The sequence below is a fragment of the Bombina bombina genome, chromosome 2 (assembly GCF_027579735.1).
Source record: "Bombina bombina isolate aBomBom1 chromosome 2, aBomBom1.pri, whole genome shotgun sequence".
Lineage (NCBI taxonomy): Eukaryota > Metazoa > Chordata > Amphibia > Anura > Bombinatoridae > Bombina > Bombina bombina.
Genome location: NC_069500.1, coordinates 1,185,767,097 through 1,185,786,295, shown reverse-complemented (window position 1 = coordinate 1,185,786,295; position 19,199 = coordinate 1,185,767,097). Strand labels below are relative to the sequence as shown.

Here is a 19,199-nt window from a genome sequence, read left to right as displayed (position 1 = left end):
CAAAGCTGAATAGTTTTGGAAGTAGTTTTTAGTTTGTTTTTAGTTATAGCTATTTTAGGGGGATATCTGTGTGTGCAGGTGACTATTACTGTGCATAATTATTAGGCAACTTAACAAAAAAAAAATATATACCCATTTCAATTATTTATTTTTACCAGTGAAACCAATATAACATCTCAACATTCACAAATATACATTTCTGACATTCAAAAACAAAACAAAAACAAATCAGTGACCAATATAGCCACCTTTCTTTGTAAGGACACTCAAAAGCCTGCCATCCATGGATTCTGTCAGTGTTTTGATCTGTTCACCATCAACATTGCGTGCAGCAGCAACCACAGCCTCCCAGACACTGTTCAGAGAGGTGTACTGTTTTCCCTCCTTGTAAATCTCACATTTGATGATGGACCACAGGTTCTCAATGGGGTTCAGATCAGGTGAACAAGGAGGCCATGTCATTAGATTTTCTTCTTTTATACCCTTTCTTGCCAGCCACGCTGTGGAGTACTTGGATGCGTGTGATGGAGCATTGTCCTGCATGAAAATCATGTTTTTCTTGAAGGATGCAGACTTCTTCCTGTACCACTGCTTGAAGAAGGTGTCTTCCAGAAACTGGCAGTAGGACTGGGAGTTGAGCTTGACTCCATACTCAACCCGAAAAGGCCCCACAAGCTCATCTTTGATGATACCAGCCCAAACCAGTACTCCACCTCCACCTTGCTGGCATCTGAGTCGGACTTGAGCTCTCTGCCCTTTACCAATCCAGCCACGGGCCAATCCATCTGGCCCATCAAGACTCACTCTCATTTCATCAGTCCATAAAACCTTAGAAAAATCAGTCTTGAGATATTTCTTGGCCCAGTCTTGACGTTTAAGCTTGTGTGTCTTGTTCAGTGGTGGTCGTCTTTCAGCCTTTCTTACCTTGGCCATGTCTCTGAGTATTGCACACCTTGTGCTTTTGGGCACTCCAGTGATGTTGCAGCTCTGAAATATGGCCAAACTGGTGTCAAGTGGCATCTTGGCAGCTGCACGCTTGACTTTTCTCAGTTCATGGGCAGTTATTTTGCGCCTTGGTTTTTCCACAAGCTTCTTGCGACCCTGTTGACTATTTTGAATGAAACGCTTGATTGTTCGATGATCACGCTTCAGAAGCTTTGCAATTTTAAGAGTGCTGCATCCCTCTGCAAGATATCTCACTATTTTTGACTTTTCTGAGCCTGTCAAGTCCTTCTTTTGACCCATTTTGCCAAAGGAAAGGAAGTTGCCTAATAATTATGCACACCTGATATAGGGTGTTGATGTCATTAGGCCACACCCCTTCTCATTACAGAGATGCACATCACCTAATATGCTTAATTGGTAGTAGGCTTTCGAGCCTATACAACTTGGAGTAAGACAACATGCATAAAGAGGATGAGGTGGTCAAAATACTCATTTGCCTAATAATTCTGCACTCCCTGTATAGATATTCAAGGTATTTTAATGTTAGATTTAAGTCCAGTCTTACTTTGTTAAAGGGACACTGAACCCAAATTTCTTCTTTCGTGATTCAGATTGAGCAGGCAATTTTAAGCAACTTTTTAATTTACACCTATTGTCAAATTTTCTTCATTCTCTTGGTATCTTTATTTGAAAAGCAAGAATGTAAGTTTAGATACCGGCCCATTTTTGGTGAACAACCTGGGTTGTCTGTGCTGATTGGGCAGCACCAATAAAAAAGTGCTGTCCAGAGTGTTGAACCAAAAATTGACTGGCTCTTTAGCTTAGTTGCCTTCTTTTTCAAATAAAGATCGCAAAAGAATGAAAAAAAATTGATCATAGGAGTAAATTAGAAAGTTGCTTAAAATTACATGCTCTATGAATTAAAGAAAAAAAACATAATTTATGCTTACCTGATAAATGTATTTCTCTTGTAGTGTATCCAGTCCACGGATCATCCATTACTGTGGGATATTCTCCTTCCCATCAGGAAGTTGCAAGAGGATCACCCACAGCAGAGCTGCTATATAGCTCCACCCCTCACTGCCATATCCAGTCATTCGACCGAAACAAGACGAGAAAGGAGAAACCATAGGGTGCAGTGGTGACTGTAGTTTAATTAAAATTTAGACCTGCCTTAAAAGGACAGGGCGGGCCGTGGACTGGATACACTACAAGAGAAATAAATTTATCAGGTAAGCATAAATTATGTTTTCTCTTGTTAAGTGTATCCAGTCCACGGATCATCCATTACTTGTGGGATACCAATACCAAAGCTAAAGTACACGGATGATGGGAGGGACAAGGCAGGAACTTAAACGGAAGGAACCACTGCCTGTAGAACCTCTCTCCCAAAAACAGCCTCTGAAGAAGCAAAAGTGTCAAATTTGTAAAATTTTGAAAAAGTATGAAGCGAAGACCAAGTCGCAGCCTTGCAAATCTGTTCAACAGAGGCCTCATTTTTAAAGGCCCAGATGGAAGCCACAGCTCTAGTAGAATGAGCTGTAATCCTTTCAGGGGGCTGCTGTCCAGCAGTCTCATAGGCTAAGCGTATTATGCTCCGAAGCCAAAGGGAGAGAGAGGTTGTCGAAGCTTTTTGACCTCTCCTCTGTCCAGAGTAAACGACAAACAGGGCAGATGTTTGACGAAAATCTTTAGTAGCCTGTAAGTAAAACTTCAAGGCACAGACTACGTCCAGATTATGCAAAAGATGTTCCTTCTTTGACGAAGGATTAGGACACAATGATGGAACAACAATCTCTTGATTGATATTCCTGTTAGAAACCACCTTAGGTAAAAACCCAGGTTTGGTACGCAGAACTACCTTGTCTGAATGAAAAATCAGATAAGGAGAATCACAATGTAAGGCAGATAACTCAGAGACTCTTTAAGCCGAGGAAATAGCCATCAAAAACAGAACTTTCCAAGATAAAAGTTTAATATCAATGGAATGAAGGGGTTCAAACGGAACTCCCTGAAGAACTTTAAGAACCAAGTTTAAGCTCCACGGGGGAGCAACAGTTTTAAACACAGGCTTAATCCTAACCAAAGCCTGACAAAATGCCTGGACGTCTGGAACTTCTGCCAGACGCTTGTGCAAAAGAATAGACAGAGCAGAGATCTGTCCTTTTAAAGAACTAGCTGATAAGCCTTTATCCAAACCCTCTTGGAGAAAGGACAATATCCTAGGAATCCTAACCTTACTCCATGAGTAACTCTTGGATTCACACCAATATTTACGCCATATCTTATGGTAGATTTTCCTGGTGACAGGCTTCCAAGCCTGTATTAAGGTAGAAATGACTGACTCGGAGAAGCCACGCCTTGATAGAATCAAGCGTTCAATCTCCATGCAGTCAGTCTCAGAGAAATTAGATTTGGATGATTGAAAGGACCTTGTATTAGAAGGTCCTGCCTCAGAGGCAGAGTCCATGGTGGAAGAGATGACATGTCCACTAGGTCTGCATACCAGGTCCTGCGTGGCCACGCAGGCGCTATCAGAATCACTGATGCTCTCTCCTGTTTGATTTTGGCAATCAGTCGAGGGAGCAGAGGAAACGGTGGAAACACATAGGCCAGGTTGAAGAACCAAGGAGCTGCTAGAGCATCTATCAGCGTTGCTCCCGGGTCCCTGGACCTGGATCTGTAACAAGGAAGCTTGGCGTTCTGGCGAGACGCCATGAGATCCAGTTCTGGTTTGCCCCAACGATGGACCAGTTGAGCAAACACCTCCGGATGGAGTTCCCACTCCCCCGGATGAAAAGTCTAACGACTTAGAAAATCCGCCTCCCAGTTCTCTACGCCTGGGATGTGGATCGCTGACAGGTGGCAAGAGTGAGACGCTGCCCAGCGAATTATCTTTGAGACTTCTAACATCGCTAGGGAACTCCTGGTTCCCCCTTGATGGTTGATGTAAGCCACAGTCGTGATGTTGTCCGACTGAAATCTGATGAACCTCAGTGTTGCTAACTGGGGCCAAGCTAGAAGAGCATTGAATATTGCTCTTAACTCCAGAATATTTATTGGTAGGAGTTTCTCCTCCTGAGTCCACGATCCCTGAGCCTTCAGGGAGTTCCAGACTGCGCCCCAACCTAGAAGGCTGGCATCTGTTGTTACAATCGTCCAATCCGGCCTGCAAAAGGTCATACCCTTAGACAGATGGACCCGAGAAAGCCACCAGAGAAGAGAATCTCTGGTCTCTTGATCCAGATTTAGTAGACGGGACAAATCTGAGTAATCCCCATTCCACTGACTTAGCATGCATAATTGCAGCAGTCTGAGATGCAGGCGCGCAAATGGCACTATGTCCATTGCCGCTACCATTAAGCCGATTACTTCCATGCACTGAGCCACTGACGGGCGTGGAATGGAATGAAGGACACGGCAAGCATTTAGAAGTTTTGATAACCTGGACTCCGTCAGGTAAATTTTCATCTCTACAGAATCTATAAGAGTCCCTAGGAAGGAGACTCTTGTGAGTGGTGATAGAGAACTCTTTTCCACGTTCACTTTCCACCCATGCGACCTCAGAAATGTCAGAACTATCTCTGTATGAGACTTGGCAATTTGAAAGCTTGACGCCTGTATCAGGATGTCGTCTAGATACGGAGGCACCGCTATGCCTCGCGGTCTTAGAACCGCCAGAAGTGAGCCCAGAACCTTTGTAAAAATTCTCGGGGCAGTGGCCAACCCGAAGGGAAGAGCTACAAATTGGTAATGCCTGTCTAGAAAGGCAAACCTTAGGAACCGATGATGATCTTTGTGAATCGGTATGTGAAGGTAGGCATCCTTTAAGTCCACTGTGGTCATGTACTGACCCTCTTGGATCATGGGTAGGATGGTCCGAATAGTTTCCATTTTGAATGATGGAACTCTGAGGAATTTGTTTAAGATCTTTAGATCCAAGATAGGTCTGAAGGTTCCCTCTTTCTTGGGAACCACAAACAGATTTGAATAAAATCCCTGTCCTTGTTCCGTCCGCGGAACTGGATGGATCACTCCCATTACTAGGAGGTCTTGCACACAGCTTAGGAATGCCTCTTTCTTTATCTGGTTTGTTGATAACCTTGAAAGATGAAATCTCCCTTGTGGAGGAGAAGCTTTGAAGTCCAGAAGATATCCCTGAGATATGATCTCCAACGCCCAGGGATCCTTAACATCTCTTGCCCACGCCTGGGCGAAGAGAGAAAGTCTGCCCCCCACTAGATCCGTTTCCGGATAGGGGGCCGTTCCTTCATGCTGTCTTGGGGGCAGCAGCAGGCTTTCTGGCCTGCTTGCCCTTGTTCCAGGACTGGTTAGGTTTCCAGGCCTGTCTGGAATGAGCAACAGTTCCCTCTTGTTTTGAAGCGGAGGAAGTTGATGCTGCTCCTGCCTTGAAATTTCGAGAGGCACGAAAATTAGACTGTTTGGCCTTTGATTTGGCCCTGTCCTGAGGAAGGGTATGACCCTTGCCTCCAGTAATGTCAGCAATAATTTCCTTCAAACCAGGCCCGAATAAGGTCTGCCCCTTGAAAGGAATGTCACGTCAGCTGACCAGGATTTAAGCCATAGCGCCCTACGCGCCTGGATGGCGAATCCGGAATTCTTAGCCGTTAGTTTAAACAATGGCATCAGAAACAAATGAGTTAGCTAGCTTAAGCGTTCTAAGTTTGTCAATAATTTCATTCAATGGAGCTGTCTGGATGCCTCTTCCAGGGCCTCAAACCAGAATGCCGCCGCAGCAGTGACAGGCGCAATGCATGCAAGGGGCTGTAAAATAAAACCTTGTTGAATAAACATTTTCTTAAGGTAACCATCCAATTTTTTATCCATTGGATCTGAAAAAGCACAACTGTCCTCAACCGGGATAGTGGTACGCTTTGCTAAAGTAGAAACTGCTCCCTCCACCTTAGGGACCGTCTGCCATAAGTCCCGTGTAGTGGCGTCTATTGGAAACATTTTTCTAAATATAGGAGGTGGGGAAAAGGGCACACCGGGTCTATCCCACTCCTTGCTAAAAATTTCTGTAAGCCTTTTAGGTATAGGAAAATCGTCAGTACACACCGGCACCGCATAGTATCTATCCAGCCTACACAATTTCTCTGGAATTGCAACTGTGTTACAGTCATTCAGAGCAGCTAATACCTCCCCAAGCAATACACGGAGGTTCTCAAGCTTAAAATTAAAATTAGAAATCTCTGAATCAGGTTTCCCCGAGTCAGAGATGTCACCCACAGACTGAAGCTCTCCGTCCTCATGTTCTGCATACTGTGACGCAGTATCAGACATAGCTCTAACAGCATTTGCGCGCTCTGTATCTCTCCTAACCCCAGGGCTATCGCGCTTGCCTCTTAATTCAGGCAATCTAGATAATACCTCTGACATGGTATTATTCATGATTGCAGCCATGTCCTGCAAGGTAATCGCTATGGGCGTCCCTGATGTAATTGGCGCCATATTAGCGTGCGTCCCCTGAGCGGGAGGCGAAGGGTCTGACACGTGGGGAGAGTTAGTCGGCATAACTTCCCCCTTGACAGAACCCTCTGGTGATAATTCTTTTATAGATAAAGACTGATCTTTACTGTTTAAGGTGAAATCAATACATTTAGTACACATTCTCCTATGGGGGTCCACCATGGCTTTCAAACATAATGAACAAGTATGTTCCTCTGTGTCAGACATGTTTAAACAGACTAGCAATGAGACTAGCAAGCATGGAAAACACTTTAAAACAAGTTTACAAGCAATATAAAAAACGTTACTGCGCCTTTAAGAAACACAAATTTTCCCAAATTTTGAAATAACAGTGAAAAAATGCAGTTACACTAACGAAATTTTTACAGTGTATGTAATAAGTTAGCAGAGCATTGCACCCACTTGCAAATGGATGATTAACCCCTTAATACCAAAAACGGAATAACAAATGACAAAAACATTTTTTTAAACAGTCACAACAACTGCCACAGCTCTACTGTGGCTTTTTACCTCCCTCAATACGACTTTTGAAGCCTTTTGAGCCCTTCAGAGAAGTCCTGGATCATGCAGGAAGAAGCTGGATGTCTGTGTCTGTAATTTTTTCTGTGCAAAAAAACGCCAAAATAGGCCCCTCCCACTCATATTACAACAGTGGGAAGCCTCAGGGAACTGTTTCTAGGCAAAATTCAAGCCAGCGATGTGGAAAAAACTAGGCCCCAATAAGTTTTATCACCAAATATATGTAAAAAAAGATTAAACATGCCAGCAAACATTTTAAAATACACTTTTATAAAAGAGTATGTATCTCTATTAATAAGCCTGATACCAGTCGCTATCACTGCATTTAAGGCTTTACTTACATTACTTCGGTATCAGCAGCATTTTCTAGCAAATTCCATCCCTAGAAAAATATTTTAACTGCACATACCTTATTGCAGGAAAACTTGCACGCTATTCCCCCTCTGAAGTTACCTCACTCCTCAGAATATGTGAGAACAGCAAAGGATCTTAGTTACTTCTGCTAAGATCATAGAAAACGCAGGCAGATTCTTCTTCCAAATACTGCCTGGGATAAACAGTACACTCCGGTACCATTTAAAAATAAACTTTTGATTGAAGAAATAAACTAAGTATAAAACACCACAGTCCTCTTACGACCTCCATCTTAGTTGAGAGTTGCAAGAGAATGACTGGGTATGGCAGTGAGGGGAGGAGCTATATAGCAGCTCTGCTGTGGGTGATCCTCTTGCAACTTCCTGATGGGAAGGAGAATATCCCACAAGTAATGGATGATCCGTGGACTGGATACACTTAACAAGAGAAATTGGGTTTAGTGTCCCTTTAAAAGGCCATTTGCATTTGTGGAGTTAACAAAGATAAACCCACCTTGGTGAAATTGGCAAAACCCTACATATGCATCTCAAGCACCTCATCACCATCTGAGCACCTCTTCTCTGCTGCAGGCAAAATAGATTCGATTTTATTTTAAATATAGGAAAAAATTATTTATTTTATTTTTATCCGATTAGTCGATTATGAAAATAATTTTATAGCTAAAAATAATATTCAAGCTAAAGAGACCGTAAATTTCAGCATTCATGGGAAGAGAAATGGATAGAATGACCATTCTGAATTTTTGTGCTGCATGTGAAAACAGAGGGGTTTGCCAATACTTAGAAAGTCATTTATAAACCACAACACATAGATCTGAGAACTGCAATTTATTTGTATAATTTAGAAAAATACATATCACATGATGATCTAAATCAATCTACAAGCCTGATTCATAATAAAGTTCTAGAATTTAAAGGGACATGAAACCCCAATTTTTTCTTTCATTAATTAGAAAGAGTGTGCAATTTTAAACAACATTCTAATTTACTTCTATTATCTAATTTGTTTCATTCTCTTTATATTCTTTACTGAAAAGCATATCTAGATAGGCTCAGTAGCTGCTGATTGGTGCGTGCACATAGATGCCTCATGTGATTGGCTCACCCAAATGTATTGCTATTTCTTCAACAAAGGATATCTAAAAAATAAAACAAATTAGATAATAGAAGTAAATTTAAATGTTGTTTAAAATTGTATTCTCTAACTGAATCATGAAAGAAAAATTTTGGGTTTAGTGGCCCTTTAACCCCTTAATGACCACAGCACTTTTCCATTTTCTGTCCGTTTGGGGCCAAGGCTATTTTTACATTTCTGCGGTGTTTGTGTTTAGCTGTAATTTTCCTCTTACTCATTTACTGTACCCACACATATTATATACCGTTTTTCTCGTCATTAAATGGACTTTCTAAAGATACCATTATTTTCATCATATCTTAACATTTACTATAAAAAAAATTATAAAATATGAGGAAAAAAAAATCGAAAAACACATTTTTTCTAACTTTGACCCCCAAAATCTGTTACATATCTACAACCACCAAAAAACACCCATGCTAAATAGTTTCAAAATTTTATCCTGAGTTTAGAAATACCAAATGTTTACATGTTCTTTGCTTTTTTTGTAACTTATAGGGCCATAAATACAAGTAGCACTTTGCTATTTCCAAACCATTTTTTTTTTCAAAATTAGTGCTAGTTACATTAGAACACTAATATCTTTGAGGAATCTCTGAATATCCATTGACATGTATATATTTTTTTTTAGTAGACAACCCAAAGTATTGATCTAGGCCCATTATGGTTTATTTCATGCCACCATTTTACCGCCAAATGCGATCAAATACAAAAAATCGTTCACTTTTTCACAAATTATTTCACAAACTTTTGGTTTCTCACTGAAATTATTTACAAACCGCTTGTGCAATTATGGCATAAATGGTTGTAAATTCTTCTCTGGGATCCCCTTTGTTCAGAAATAGCAGACATATATGGCTTTGGCGTTGCTTTTTGGTAATTAGAAGGTCGCTAAATGCCACTGTGCACCACACGTGTATTATGCCCAGCAGTGAAGGGGTTAATTAGGGAGCATGTAGGGAGCATTTTGGGGTAATTTTAGCTTTAGTGTAGTGTAGTAGACAACCCCAACTATTGATCTAGGCCCATTTTGGTATATTTCATGCCACCATTTCACCGCCAAATGCAATCAAATTAAAAAAAACGTTAACTTTTTCACAATTTTAAGTTTCTCACTGAAATCATTTACAAACAGCTTATGCAATTATGGCACAAATGGTTGTAAATACTTCTCTGGGATCCCCTTTGTTCAGAAATAGCAGACATATATGGCTTTGGCGATGCTTTTTGGTAATTAGAAGGCTGCTGCGCATCACGCGTGTATTATGGCTAGCAGTGAAGGGGTTAATTATGTAGCTTGTAGGGAACTTGCAGGGTTAATTTTATCTTTAGTGTAGAGCTCAGCCTCCCACCTGAAACATCAGACCCCCTGATGCCTCCCTAATAGCTCTCTTCCCTCCCCCACCCCACAATTGTCCCCGCCATCTTAAGTACTGGCAGAAACTCTGCCAGTACTAAAATAAAAGGTATATTTGGGCTTTTTTGAGGGTTTTTTTAGCATATTTACATATGCTGCTGTGTAGGATCCCCCCTTAGCCCCCAACCTCACAGATCCCCCACCAAACAGCTCTCTAACCCTCCCCCTCTGCCTTAATGGGCGCCATCTTGGGTACTGGCAGCTGTCCCAGTTTAGAAAAAAATTTGCTTTTTTTTTAAAAAAAAAAAATCCCTTTTTCTGTAGTGTAGCTCCCCCCACACCCAAGAACAACCCCCCACCCCTCCAAGATCCCTTTGACTGCTGTTTATTTTTTTTAATATTTGCCCTTTTCCAGCCCCGTGCACGTGCCCGCCCGCCGCCCTTTGTGCACGCGCCCGTGCGCACCCCCGTCAGCTCCGATCCCGCCCCCTCCACCTTACACGGCCCATCGATGGCCGCCCACCCGCCTCCCAAGTCAGCTCCCACCCACCAACGATACCGGCCATCGATGTCCGGTGCAGAGAGGGCCACAGAGTGGCTCTCTCTGCATCGGATGGCCATGCAGCGTTATTGCAGGATGCCTCCATATCGAGGCGTCACTGCAATAACCGGAAAGCAGCTGGAAGCGAGCAGGATCGCTTCCAGCTGCTTTCCACACCGAGGACGTGCAGGGTACGTCCTCAGGCGTTAACTGCCTTTTTTTTTTGAGGACGTACCCTGCACGTCCTTGGTCGTTAAGGGGTTAACAGCATGATTATACATTAGACACGCTGCTCTTTCAACACAAATATAGTGAGGAAACAAATGCATTACTGTAATGAAAATCACATTTTATGCACAGATTGACATTCTTTTTTTAAAGTAATAACTTGGTAATGTATCTCCATACACAAACAACTAATTTAGAAAACTGGAGCATGTATATTAATTTACAAGTTAAAAAAAAAAAGTTTCATTATAGCATCAGCGGAATTAGAATCTGCTCAGCTCAATAATCACTTATTTTTGTATCCCGATAAAGTAGTCTTTAAAAAGGGACCGTCTAATCAAAATTACACTTTCATGATTCAGATAGGGCATGCAATTTTAACCCCTTCGCGCAGTTAGGGCGTTCCACGCCGTCCTAACTGCGCTGGGACAAAGCCATAGCTGCTTCCTAAATGGGATGCCTAGCACTCCCCCCTACCCAATCTCCTCATTGAAATCACAATCCCGGCAGGAAGGGGTTAAAAACCTTTCCAATTTTTTTTTTATAATCAAATTTGCTTTGCTCTCTTGGTATTCTTTGCTGAAAGTGAAACCTAGGTAGTGCTCATATGCTAATTTCTAAGGCCTTGAAGGCCACCTCTTATTTCAGTGCAAGTTCATGTGTGCCATAGATCAGCACTGATTGGCTAAAATGTAAATCTGTCAAAAAAATCAAATATGGGGGCAGTCTCCAGAGGCTTAAATACAAGGTAAAAAAAAGTATATTAATATAACTATGTTGTTTATGCAAAGCTGGGGAAATAGTAATAAAGGGATTATCTATCTTTTTAAACAATGAAAAATCCAGAGTAGACTGCCCCTATAAAGCTAAAATATATGCGTCAGAGCAAGCAGTTTTAAAAGTCTATGAATAAGCGCCACTATGGAGCGTGAAATGCGTCAGTCAGGATTGCTCTTAAAGTATTAATACATTTTGGGACAGATTAGGAGTGGAACAGAATTTTTTTGCGTGCGAGCGATAAGGGGTTTATTGCGGATGTTTGCACCTGTCGGGCTTACCGTTGGAAAGCAAGCGCAATCGCATGAGCGCAAATTTATGTTGCAATAATAACCACAACTTCATTGCTCTCGTTAACTGTTTCACAAAACAATAAGTTGCACAAAACCCCAAAAATACACTACAAAGTACACTTACACTAATAACACTACATAATAAAAATTATTTTAAAAAATATATCGCACACAAAAGTTATAAGGGTTTAAAGATATGAGATCTCAGATGTTAGAAAAAACAAAGGCAAAGGGATTTAACAGACATACATTTACACACACACACATCTAAAAGATATATAAATATATATATAAAGACAAGGATCTCTACTCTAAACCACTAATGTATGTTAAAATAAATAATTAAAAGTATATCTATAAATACATCTAAGTATATATACACAGATGGAACAGAGTGAAAGCACCACAGTATAAAATAAATGCAGTACAATGCAAAAGAAGGCAGCTAAAAGGCCGAAATATAGAAGAATCCCAAATCCACAAAAGAGAAAAAACAGACATACAAGAACGAAATTCAGCGCCTCCAAGATATGGAATAGTCCGAAGACAGAATAAAAATATTTGTATTGTAATTAGATGGGGTAAGAAAACCCCAAATACAGGAGACTTACTAAAAATACCTCAATCCATATGAGGTAAGTAGCTGATAGGTATCTGATGGAGCAGTGCTCCCATGGAAGTCCTGTGACAGAAAACTTGCATCACAGGGTCTCAAGGGAGGGAGTCTGATCCTGGTGTCACTCCTGTAGTATGGTAGAGAGCTCTCTTTCTTGAAACACTGTCACCTCGGTCGGCCGCACACAGCACTCACAGCTCACAACTGAGCTGATAAACAGCAGAGATATTATATATATATATATATATATATATATATATATATATATATATATATATATATATATATATATATATATATATATATATATAAATTTATTTTTTTATATTACACATATACATTATATACAATTATAATAATCCCCACACTCAAAAAGAAAGATGTGATAATATACATGCCAATTCAAAAAGTTTAATCATTATACATTCATAATCGTAGAGCAGCATAGATGCACAAATTAAAAACATCTAGACTGGGCATCCCTAGTCCCTATAAAAATCATGACATCAGAAACACATTCATATAGCTTCAAAAGGCAATATCTGAAATTAATGTAGACACAAATGCAATCTTTTAGGATGCAAGAATGTCAGCCAACATGAAATGTAGTCCAGAATATAAATGGTACAGTCCTTATCCCACTGGATATTAATTTATTCTGTATCCATTGTAGTACAATTGCAGGGTTAAGGTGGTTAATAGCAAAAAGGTGTGATGCAGGCTGCTGTGTGGTTAATGCAACAGTCAAGCCTGTCTTGTGACATCACACGCCAACTTGGATATGTTGTGTTTGTAGAGGTTGCTGTAAGTCTCCTACTAATGCTAACAAGTGCCAACTTTAACTCCATCTACTGGCGGACCTATTGACAGATCTTCTGTAGCCCTCACAAAACCTATAATTATCCTGTCGGATTCAACAACTTAGGTGAGATCGTTTATATATTCAGTGAATATAACGTGTGGTACTTTGAAACGGCGGACATAGTCCTTGAGAGACGTTTACATTTCAGATTTACCCCCGCTACAACTTAAGACTAAGTGACTAAGTTTGTTGAAGGAATCACGACTGTAACGGTCTCATATGCTTCATATGCCTTTGCATTTTTGCTTCACTGACACAACTGCTTTGAATGCTTTGCATATAAGATTGAGGGTATTATTATAAATTCAGCGTCACGCTTTGAATCCGGAATAACCTGCATGACACTGTTGTCAGTAAGGACACTACAACTGTATTCGCAAGAACTTGTGTTACAGACATTGCTATACAAGCTTTGGCCGCTTTTAACAATTAAGAAGCACTTTACTGTTGCATTAACCACCTTAACCCTGCAATTGAACTACAATAGATACGGCATAATCTGGTAGCCAATTGAAGTTTAAGGGAAAAATTCTATTAATGCCCCACTAATGATCAATTACTGTAAGAATATATGGTACATAAAGTTGTACCCTATATACAGATTAACTAGCAAATTATGTGGGGGGTGCTCCTGTCCATACCCTAAATATGTAAAAAGAAAAAGGACAGAAACTGGACATGCAGAGGAGCACTCTGAGAAAGGAGGAAAATTAATTTTTTATAAATTTAATAAATGAGAATAGGAAGAGGGAAACCCTAACAGGAAAATAAATAAAACATAACTTTTAATAATAAGATATAACAATGTGTGTGAAGTGCATTAATAGTTAGATTAAAATCTGAGTAGATATGAGTTAGCAACCACGTAGAGCAACAAAATTATATTAAAAGGTACAATAATAATAGAATAGTTGGAAAAATAATAGACCAACTATAGCTTGCCACATAGGAACCAAACAAACCAACGATTAGCTAGAAATAGAGGCGTACCTCTCCATAATTAACGATTAAATAAGGGTGTAGGTTCAGAAGTAGCAGGCATAAGCGGTGCTTAAAAACGCTGCAGAGTATAAAACCCACAGGGAAATAGGCACCAGAAAACATAATTTGTGCTTACCTGATAAATTTATTTCTCTTGTAGTTTATCCAGTCCACGGATCATCCATTACTTGTGGGATATTCTCCTTCCCAACAGGAAGTTGCAAGAGGATCACCCACAGCAGAGCTGCTATATAGCTCCTCCCCTAACTGTCATATCTAGTCATTCGACCGAAAACAAACAGAGAAAGGAGAAACCATAGGGTGCAGTGGTGACTGTAGTTTAATTAAAATTTAGACCTGCCTTAAAAGGAAAAATTTATCAGGTAAGCATAAATTATGTTTTCTCTTGTTAAGTGTATCCAATCCACGGATCATCCATTACTTGTGGGATACCAATACCAAAGCTAAAGTACACGGATGATGGGAGGGACAAGGCAGGATTAAGCGGAAGGAACCACTGCCTGAAGAACCTTTCTCCCAAACACAGCCTCCGAAGAAGCAAAAGTATAAAATTTGTAAAATTTTGAAAAAGTGTGAAGCAAAGACCAAGTCGCAGCCTTGCAAATCTGTTCAACAGAGGCCTCATTTTTGAAGGCCCAGGTGGAAGCCACAGCTCTAGTAGAATGAGCTGTAATCCTTTCAGGGGGCTGCTGTCCAGCAGTCTCATAGGCTAGGCTTATTACGCTCCGAAGCCAAAAGGAAAGAGAGGTTGCCGAAGCTTTTTGACCTCTCCTCTGTCCAGAGTAAACGACAAACAGGAAAGATGTTTGACGAAAATCCTTAGTAGCTTGTAAGTAAAACTTCAAGGCACGGACTACGTCCAGATTATGTAAAAGACGTTCCTTCTTTGAAGAAGGATTAGGGCACAACGATGGAACAACAATCTCTTGATTGATATTCTTGTTAGAAACCACCTTAGGTAAAAACCCAGGTTTGGTACGCAGAACTACCTTATCTGCATGAAAAATCAGATAGGGAGAATCACATTGTAAGGCAGATAGCTCAGAGACTCTCCGAGCCGAGGAAATAGCCATCAAAAACAGAACTTTCCAAGATAAAAAAGTTTAATATCAATGGAATGAAGGGGTTCAAACGGAACTCCTTGAAGAACCTTAAGAACCAAGTTTAAGCTCCACAGGGGAGCAACCGGTTTAAACACAGGCTTAAATCTAACCAAAGCCTGGCAAAATGCCTGGACGTCTGGAACCTCTGCCAGACGCTTGTGCAAAAGAATAGACAGAGCAGAAATCTGTCCCTTTAAGGAACTAGCTGATAATCCTTTGTCCAAGCCCTCTTGGAGAAAAGACAATATTCTAGGAATCCAAACTTTACTCCATGAGTAAGTCTTGGATTCACACCAATAAAGATATTTACTCCATATCTTGTGGTAGATTTTCCTTGTAACAGGCTTTCGTGCCTGTATTAAAGTATCAATGACTGACTCGGAGAAGACTCACTTTGATAGAATCAAGCGTTCAATCTCTATGCAGTCAGTCTCAGAGAAATTAGATTTGGATGATTGAAAGGACCTTGTATCAGAAGGTCCTGTCTTAGAGGCAGAGTCCATGGTGGAAAGGATGACATGTCCACACTAGGTCTGCATACTAAGTCCTGCGTGGCCACGCAGGTGCTATCAGAATCACTGATGCTCTCTCCTGTTTGATTTTGGCAATCAGTCGAGGGAGCAGAGGAAACGGTGGAAACACATAAGCCAGGTTGAAGAACCAAGGCGCTGCTAGCGCATCTATCAGCGTCGCTTCTGGGTCCCTGGACCTGGATCCGTAACAAGGAAGCTTGGAGTTCTGGCGAGACGCCATGAGATCCAACTCTGGTTTGCCCCAACGATGAATCAACTGAGCAAACACCTCCGGATGGAGTTCCCACTCCCCCGGATGGAAAGTCTGACGACTTAGAAAATCCGCCTCCCAGTTCTCCACGCCTGGGATATGGATTGCTGACAGGTGGCAAGAGTGGTACTCTGCCCAGCAAATTATTTTTGAGACTTCTAACATCGCTAGGGAACTCCTGGTTCCCCCTTGATGGTTGATGTAAGCCACAGTCGTGATGTTGTCCGACTGAAATCTGATGAACCTCAGTGTTGCTAACTGAGGCCAAGCCAGAAGAGCATTGAATATAGCTCTTAACTCCAGAATATTTATTGGAAGGAGTTTCTCCTCCTGAGTCCACGATCCCTGTGCCTTCAGGGAATTCCAGACTGCACCCCAACCTAGAAGGCTGGCATCTGTTGTTACAATTGTCCAATCTGGCCTGCAAAAGGTCATACCCTTGGACAGGTGTACCCGAGACAACCACCAGAGAAGAGAATCTCTGGTCTCTTGATTCAGATTTAGCAGAGGGGACAAATCTGTGTAATCCCCATTCCACTGACTCAGCATGCATAATTGCAGCGGTCTGAGATGAAGGCGCGCAAATGGCACTATGTCCATTGCCGCTACCATTAAGCCGATTACCTCCATACACTGAGCTACCGAAGGGCGCGGAATGGAGTGAAGAACACGGCAAGCATTTAGAAGTTTTGATAACCTGGACTCAGTCAGGTAAATTTTCATTTCTACAGAATCTATAAGAGTCCCTAAGAAGGAGACTCTTGTGAGTGGGGATAGAGAACTCTTTTCCTCGTTCACTTTCCACCCGTGCGACCTCAGAAATGCCAGAACTATCTCTGTATGAGACTTGGCAACTTGAAAGCTTGACGCCTGTATCAGGATGTTGTCTAGATACAGAGCCACCGCTATGCCTCGCGGTCTTAGAACCGCTAGAAGTGAGCCCAGAACCTTTGTAAAGATTCTCTGGGCTGTAGCCAACCCGAAGGGAAGAGCTACAAATTGGTAATGCCTGTCTAGAAAGGCAAACCTTAGAAACCGATGATGATCTTTGTGAATCGGTATGTGAAGGTAGGCATCCTTTAAGTCCACTGTGGTCATGTACTGACCTTCTTGGATCATGGGTAGGATGGTCCGAATAGTTTCCATTTTGAAAGATGGAACTCTGAGGAATTTGTTTAAGATCTTTAGATCCAAAATTGGTCTGAAGGTTCCCTCTTTTTTGGGAACCACAAACAGATTTGAATAAAAACCCTGTCCTTGTTCCGTCCACGGAACTGGATGGATCACTCCCATAATTAGGAGGTCTTGCACACAGCGTAGGAATGCCTCTTTCTTTATCTGATTTGCAGATAGCCTTGAAAGATGAAATCTCCCTTGTGGAGGGGAAGCTTTGAAGTCCAGAAGATATCCCTGAGGTATGATCTCCAACGCCCAGGGATCCTGAACATCTCTTGCCCACGCCTGGGCGAAGAGAGAAAGTCTGCCCCCTACTAGATCCGTCGCCGGATAGGGGGCCGTTCCTTCATGCTGTCTTAGAGGCAGCAGCAGGCTTTCTGGCCTGCTTGCCTTTGTTCCAGGACTGGTTAGGTTTCCAGGCCTGCATAGATTGAGCAAAAGTTCCCTGTTGTTTTGAAGCGGAGGAAGTTGATGCTGCACCTGCCTTGAAATTTCGAAAGGCACGAAAATTAGACTGTTTGGCCTTTGCTTTGGCCCTGTCCTGAGGAAGGGTGTGACCCTTACCTCCAGTAATGTCAGCAATAATTTCCTTCAAACCAGGCCCGAATAAGGTCTGCCCCTTGAAAGGAATGTTGAGTAATTTAGACTTCGAAGTCACGTCAGCTGACCAGGATTTAAGCCATAGCGCCCTACGCGCTTGGATGGCGAATCCGGAATTCTTAGCCGTTAGTTTAGTCAAATGAACAATGGCATCAGAAACAAATGAGTTAGCTAGCTTAAGTGTTCTAAGCTTGTCAATAATTTCAGTCAATGGAGCTGTATGGATGGCCTCTTCCAGGGCCTCAAACCAGAATGCCGCTGCAGCAGTGACAGGCGCAATGCATGCAAGGGGCTGTAAAATAAAACCTTGTTGAATAAACATTTTCTTAAGGTAACCCTCCAATTTTTTATCCATTGGATCTGAAAAAGCACAACTGTCCTCAACCGGGATAGTAGTACGCTTTGCTAAAGTAGAAACTGCTCCCTCCACCTTAGGGACCGTCTGCCATAAGTCCCGTGTAGTGGCGTCTATTGGAAACATTTTTCTAAATATAGGAGGTGGGGAAAAAGGCACCCCCGGTCTATCCCACTCCTTGCTAATAATTTCTGTAAGCCTTTTAGGTATAGGAAAAACATCAGTACACACCGGTACCGCATAGTATTTATCCAGCCTACACAATTTCTCTGGTACTGCAGCTGTGTTACACTCATTCAGAGCAGCTAATACCTCCCCAAGCAACACATGGAGGTTCTCAAGCTTAAATTTAAAATTAGAAATCTCTGAATCAGGTTTCCCCGAATCAGAGATGTCACCCACAGACTGAAGCTCTCCGTCCTCATGATCTGCATATTGTGACGCAGTATCAGACATGGCCCTTACAGCATCTGCGCACTCTGTATTTCTCCTAACCCCAGAGCAATCGTGCTTGCCTCTTAATTCAGGCAACCTGGATAATACCTCTGACAGGGTATTATTCATGATTGCAGCCATGTCCTGCAAGGTAATCGCTATGGGCGTCCCTGATGTAATTGGCGCCATATTAGCGTGCATCCCCTGAGCGGGAGGCGAAGGGTCTGACACGTGAGAAGTTAGTCGGCATAACTTCCCCCTTGTCAGAATCTTCTGGTGATATTTCTTTCTCTTGTTAAGTGTATCCAGTCCACGGATCATCCATTACTTATGGAATATATTCTCCTTCCCAACAGGAAGTTGCAAGAGTCCACCCACAGCAAAGCTGCTATATAGCTCCTCCCCTAACTGCCATACTCAGTCATTCTCTTGCAAGCCTCAACATAGATAGGAGGTCGTGAGAGTCTGTGGTTTTTTATACTTAGTTTATTCTTCAATCAAAAGTTTGTTATTTTTAAATGGCACCGGAGTGTGCTGTTTATCTCAGGCAGTATTTGGAAGAAGAATCTGCCTGCGTTTTTCTATGATCTTAGCAGACGTAACTAAGA

The 19,199-nt window shown here is 41.7% G+C and overlaps 1 protein-coding gene across 1 annotated transcript in view; it reads right to left on the bottom strand.

The window, feature by feature from the left end:
• Positions 1-19,199, bottom strand: part of SNX25 (sorting nexin 25) — a 776,760-nt gene that overhangs the window by 709,276 nt on the left and 48,285 nt on the right. The window lies entirely within an intron of this gene.